The sequence below is a fragment of the Scylla paramamosain genome, chromosome 41, assembly GCF_035594125.1.
Source record: "Scylla paramamosain isolate STU-SP2022 chromosome 41, ASM3559412v1, whole genome shotgun sequence".
NCBI classification, from domain to species: Eukaryota; Metazoa; Arthropoda; class Malacostraca; order Decapoda; family Portunidae; genus Scylla; species Scylla paramamosain.
In genome coordinates, this window is record NC_087191.1 from 9,272,770 (window position 1) to 9,276,966 (window position 4,197).

The 4,197-nt window shown below is 34.4% G+C and overlaps 1 protein-coding gene across 1 annotated transcript in view; it reads right to left on the reverse strand.

Annotated features, from left to right (window-relative positions):
* Window positions 1-296: 296 nt before the first annotated feature.
* Window positions 297-4,197, reverse strand: part of LOC135092941 (uncharacterized) — a 393,086-nt gene continuing 389,185 nt past the window's right edge. Inside the window, exon 8 of the transcript XR_010263124.1 lies at window positions 297-1,714. The gene's annotated coding sequence lies outside the window, so the exon portion shown is untranslated. The remainder of the gene's footprint in view (window positions 1,715-4,197) is intronic.

The following is a 4,197-nucleotide window of genomic DNA, read 5'->3' on the forward strand; positions in this document are numbered from 1 at the left end:
CTGATAAAGGTGGTTGAGGTGAAAAAGATAAACAAAATGTAAAGGAAAATGAATATCGGAGTTGTAATAGTTACTGATATTAAAGTGACTGAGGTGTAAAAAATAAATAAATAAATAAATAAATAAATGTTCATATTTGTAGTTGTAATAATCATAGATATATACTCATAGGAAATATTACAGAAAACATCAAAAGAAAAGTGTGACTGGAAACTTGATTTATAGCATTTTTTTTTTTTATAGACAAAAGTGATTGGGTTAAAAAGTAAGAGGAAATCTAAAAGAAAACGATGATATGAGTAGGAAACGTTTTAATTATTGATAGTCAGGTATGGAATTGTACCTGAAAACTGACGTACATGCATTTTACGTTTCTGACAATAGATGATTGAGGTAAAATAAAAAGAAGATAAATACAAGAGAAAATAAATGAGTATACTTGTGGGAATCATAGTAATAATCACTACCCAAAAAATATATTAATGATTTGCAACTGTGACTGAAAACTTGTGTTACATGAATACTTTGGGTTTGTGTCGATGCGGGATAAAACAGTCTGGCATTCTTTTACAAATAATACATACAGAGATATGTACAGCCAAACCTACCAATTTCTCCCTCCAAATGGAAGCTAAAGTCAAAGCCAATCAGTTCTGGGCGCTTTCGAACAAACCCTCTCGAACCCCTCTCAAACACCGCGACCTCCAGTTCCAGTTATTTCAAACATCATTTACACAGGGATACGTGAGGCGTGAGAGGGGGTGGCCTGTTCGAGCAAACGCTTAGAACTAGTTGACTTTGACTCCGGCTTCCAAAGGGGGAGAGAAATAAATAGGCGTGGCTGTACAAAGACCCAGGAAAGCTCACGGCACCGTACCAGAGCTGATCTGTTGTCCAATACCACGCAGTCTGTCACTTTATCGTGTGAGGGAACTGTATGTTAACTTTCCCTGCGATTTGGTATAATCTTCTTTGATTACTAACGCTTCTGTGATCTTTCTTCTTGGTCCACAGTCCTCTCCAAGCATTACACTAGCTAAAAATGCTAAATCTACTCTTAGTTCTCTTTTATTTTCCCTGTTGTCGATTTTTATTAAAGTTTCATTGCTTCTGGTGTTGTGACGTGTTGCATATCAGTGAAAGGCTTAATGCTTGGCTAACACTTCACTTCATGACGCCCTCAACAATTGCTAACTCGACTTGTTTGGCCGCCACTGCACGTAACTCGGCAATGCGTGGGCAACTTGTGTGTGTGTGCTGGCTGACACGTCTGGATAAACACATTCCATTGCTACATACATTTCGCCCACGCCTCTCGTCGCCATTGATAAGTATACAAATAAAACATACCTGAGCTTTACATCTGACCTATATGCTTTTTAGATTTCTGACGGCGATTGGAGTAAAAATAAATAATAAATAAATAAACAAATAAGCAAAATAAATACATAAATAAAAGAAAATAAATATTAAAGTTTGTGGCTCTGTATTGACTGTAATATTCATCAGTACATAAAATCAATGATGTGGAAGTGAAAATAACCTAAACATTTTTCTATTTTTTATTCCTGAACAAAGGTGATTGAGATGAAAAATAAAGATAAAATCAAATAAAATATACATGGATGCCTTTGGGAAATACAACAGTCAGTGCTTATGGGAATTATGGGTAAATTCGGTCAATATTCTTTTCTTTCTGGATATTGATGACTGACTGAAAAAAAAAGAGAAGGAAACAAAGGAAAATACATGTGGATTCTTGTTGGGATTCTAACAACTGGAATAATCATCGACACTCAAATTGATGACATGGATTTATGGGTGACCTAAACTCTTTTTTTTTTTACATTTCTGGACATTTCTGGAGGTGACTGAGGAAAAAAAAAAAGATAAAATAAAGATAAATAAATACTGATACCTTTGAGAAGTGTATTAATCATTGATGGTGTGCCAGAAACTTTGACCAATACAATTCTTTAAAAATTTAAGACAAAAGTGATTGAGATCATAGGAAGACAAAATGAAGAAAATTAAATACCAATACATCTGGGAAGTGTAATAACCAATGATGCATAAAAGGAAATACGTAAAAAAAAAAAAATGTTATGGCTGAAATACACTTTTTTTCCTGAACACAGATGACTGAGGAAAAAAATAGAGAAAATAAAGGAAAATAAATATGAATGCTTGTAATAATCAGTGGAACTCAAAGGAAATATATATAAAAAAAAGAACTTACTGGCCATAAAATACTCACATATTTTTTTATTTCTTCATAAAGACAATTATGATACGAGAGAGAGAGAGAGAGAGAGAGAGAGAGGAGAGAGAGAGAGAGAGAGAGAGAGAGAGAGAGAGAGAGAGAGAGAGAGAGAGAGAGAGAGAGAGAGAGAAACATGAAAAAGAAATGATATTCGTGATAACTGTAAGAATCATTGATACTTAAAGGACAAGGAAAGAAAAGGAAACTCTGGCGCTGTGAAATGCTCCAGGAATTACACTCAAAATTTTGCGGTGTTTGTAGTTCATGACAAAGGCGATTACGGTGAACGAGGAGAGGAAACAACACTCGATACTCGGACGGAAAGAAAAGAAAACTATGAAACTCTAAAAAAGATACACAGAAAAATGAAATAAACTTCCTTGCGATAAAAAAAAAAAAACAGAATTTATACGAGACTTAAATATGTGGACGGAAATGATGTCTAATAATTACTTACTTCATCTTTAAATAACGCCATACTTTTTTTTTTTTTAGGAAGAAATAATAATGAAGAAATAACACGAGGATACGGAAGACAGTATACTCGATACAATAGAGAAATAATACTTGAGGCTAAAAGAAAAAATAAAGTCGAAGATCACTAACCTCAATCAATCACTAAAACTCATCTCCAATTTCCATAGACAATACAAGAATATAGAAGACAATTAAACTAAGCACTGTGAACAAAAACTCGAGACTAAACAAAGAAAAAAAAAAAAAAGGCTAACGAAAATGAATAAAATCACTGAAATAAGAATCAAATTTCATTCAAAAATAATAAAATGACCCAAAACCCAAAAAAAGACAATAACAGTCGATACATTAAAAAAAATAAAATAAAATATGAAACTAAATAAAAAAAAAAAAAGACGAAAATCAACAAGCATACTATGAAAATAATCCATCAAATTTCACCCCAAAAAATCACCACAAGTTTAAGGAAGGAAAAATAACAAAGAAATACGAGAAACAGCGCAATAACACAGAAGCAGCCAGGAATACTCAACACTATTAATAGAAAATAACAACCGCGTGTAAAAATAATCACAAAACTTCATCCCAAACTTCACCACAAGTCTTTGGAGGGAGAAATAACACAAAAATAGCAACACAAATACCACAATACCACACAAGAGCACAATAATACTCAATACAGCAAAGGAAAACGAAAGTAACCACAACAAACAACTCCAGGCTGACTAAGACCCGCAATTCTTTCTATCCCTCAGACTGGTGGAGGTTAAGGACAAATCATTCTGGATACTTAGAGCAAATAAAGAGACAGGACACGACCGCTTTTGCACGTAAATGTGACAAAACTGCCCGATATTTTTCCCCTGACGATCCCAGGAGCTTAGGGGGAAGTGAAACAGTAATAGAGAAAATACATTAACTGAAAGAAAACATGATACCAGCGTGAGGGCGCCTGGAATGGTGGGAAACTTGAATGACTGAAGAAAGCAAAAGATAAGGGTGAGGGTGTCTGGAATGTGGTAAACTGGAATGACTGAAGGAAATAAGAATACTGGATGGGAATGTGAAATCATAAAAGAATGGAATGAATGAGAGAACAAAGAATAGTGTGTTAGAATCTGGAACTGTAGACTGGATGAGTGAAAGAAACAAAACTCCTCTGTAGAAACTAGGAATGATAGGAGACTGGAATGAGTGGGAGAAGAAAGAATACTAAGTGAAATCAGGAATTGTAGGGAATCGGAATGAAAGAAAAAAAAGGAAGAATAATGTCTGGAAATCTGGAATTGTACTACAGGAAACTGGAGAGAGAAAGAAACATGAATTCTGGAAGGGAATCTGGAACTGTAAAGGACTGGACAGAGAGAATGAAAAATCCTGTGCGTAAGAGACTGAAAGACTGGAATAAGTGAAGAAAGGGAGACTTCTGTATGGAATGTTCTTACTTAGTGAAGGAA